Source organism: Phytophthora infestans, genomic scaffold, assembly GCF_000142945.1.
Source record: "Phytophthora infestans T30-4 supercont1.174 genomic scaffold, whole genome shotgun sequence".
NCBI lineage: Eukaryota > Oomycota > Peronosporomycetes > Peronosporales > Peronosporaceae > Phytophthora > Phytophthora infestans.
This window is the reverse complement of record NW_003303585.1, coordinates 18,647-21,101: the sequence shown is the minus strand read 5'-3', so window position 1 is coordinate 21,101 and position 2,455 is coordinate 18,647.

Genomic DNA, 2,455 nt, shown 5'->3' with positions numbered 1-2,455 from the left:
GAAAACAAATACGCCACTGTGATGGGTAGCTGCTGCCTTGTGAGTGATAGTGAAGAAGGCCAAGATAACGATGACGACGACGCAGAAGGGGACATCTACAGCAGCAGTAGCAATGAAGATGCAGACAGTCAAGCAGTAATCTAATCTCTTTAGTATACCCCCAATAAAAAAATATTGAATTTGCAAGTCTGTTTTGACCAGCAGTATCTGCTTCAGTGACCGCTGGCAAAAATGATCTCTGTTTGTCGATCCGACCAATCACAGGCAAATCTTTCATCACAAAAGCCTCAATTATAAATGGCCGTGGTAATGTCTTGCTCGCGAGCCTTGCTGCCTCAAACAACTGCGAATTACACATTTTTGACACCAGAAATGGGTGTAAAACCGGATTTTGCATCTTATAGTGTGTGCGGTGGGCGTGTATTGATGTAGAAGTTTGTAAACGGCCTAGCGAAGGGTTGTATCCTCTCTCTTGTAATAAATACTTTCGTCGACAGCCCACGGTTTTTTTTTTCATGTGTCCGCCTACAATTTGCTGGTTTCGCTCGTATCGCAGGTCTCCCGATTATGGCATGGTCTTTGTAATTACCGTATTTCGCATGTAGAGAGCTTCAGCTGCTTATGAGCTACACCCTATTATTAACCAATCACAAGGCATTCTGTTTTACCGCGTGAGATCGCATGTAGAGAGCTACACATCTATTTTACCGGTATACCGGTGTATTTTTACGCAAAAGATAAGCCACCAGTTTCAATGGCGCGCCAGCGCCCGAATGGAAGACCAAGCCGCGGTGGTGCAGGCCGACATGCCCAGCAGTACAAGATCACTGCAGAGTCTGTTCAAAAGAAGCTGACTGTTCTAGATCATCTAGCGGGATACGAACCACAATATCGCACTTTTATCCTAACCTTGCTTCCTCTGCCTACAACTCCAAACGAGCGACTATCTACCGCTGAGCACGCAGTCGTGCCAGCTTAGATGCTGCTCTAGCTGAAAATAAGGGTGAGCATAGGAAGGTGCGAAATGTGGGCGTGAGGACAATCCCCGAAATCAACGTTGTACTACTAAAAGTTCCGCCTCACGCTACGCCTGTCTCACAGCCTGCAGATGTCGCGTGGAACTTCCCACTCAAGAGCAGACTACGGAAATATTGGCACGAAGACATGCAAGCGCAAATTAGAGCCCCGCGAGCACCAGGCCAGGTGTTCAAATTGAAGAAGCCTGACCGCACAAAAATTTGTGGCTGGGTATTACAAGCGTGTAACCAGCTCTCATCAGACACGATAGCAAACGAATTTCGCGCTAGTGGGCTGCTACCAAGCCCCAACTGCATCGCATCGGCCGATCTTATTGTGGATTAAGAGAGGCTATTTCTGCTTGAAGGTCCAACCGTAGAAGAAGAGCAGGACTTTGAGTTTACGGGTAGTGACATCCTAGAGGAAGCAATGGTGTGAGTGGAATTTGGTACAATTGCTCTTTTTTTGGGTTGCACGTATTTTTTTGGGTATACTTTGAATTATTTCTAAACCTATCACCAGTGGGGTAGCTCTCTACATGTGAAATGCGGTATATCTTATGAAATCACACATGTATTTTTTTGTTTACCTGTATGTTTTTAAAATTTTATTTGACTAAAGAGTCTTCTGCCATAATTTATGAGACAAACTTTTTTATCATTATGTACCTCTCACAACCAACCCTGACTTCTCACATACTTAAATACGCTGCTACCGACAACTCTCAAAGCCAGCTACACAACACAGCTTGCTGGCTTCCTCACTTTTCAATATGAGTAGCTAAAACCACCCGCCTTTTTGCTAAGCCACCATGATTCTTGCCCCGCGCCCCCACCACGCCATCTTCACGCCAGTCCAGGCTACCGGTTTCTACTTCCGACCGTGCCGCAACGCTAATGACGAGGTCGTCTCTGAGTACTTCCGCTGTCGCTGCGGTACGCTTCGGAAGCAGACCCGGCGGAACGGCTTCCCTGACCTCATGCAGCACGTCCGGCGGAAGCACCCGGACTACGAGGCCGTTATGCTGTCTGCACCTACCGCTGAGAATGGATCGCTGCTATGCTACGTCCCTCGGTCAGCACTCACCGTTTTAGGCTGGCTCGACTGGATTGTCAAGCGCGGCCTCCCGCTCAACTTCTGCTTGCAAAAAGGTAATATTTTTTGCCTAGTGTAAATCTTATTCTAGATTTAGGCAAAACAAATTTTTGTGCTACTCAGATACACAAATTTGGGCCCGATTTGTGTCGAGACACTTCAGTGAGCCATGGAAAGTCTCACTCGGATTATGGAGCGTCACATTGCTGCCGAGATGCCTCAGTAATTTGGTTCAATTATGGGCGGCTGGAGCCACGCGTCTGAACATTTCGTTGCTGTCTTCGCCTGGTGCGAAGTCGGCGGGCGTCACGAAGACCCCGCTCCTCTGTATGGTGCCGCTCCA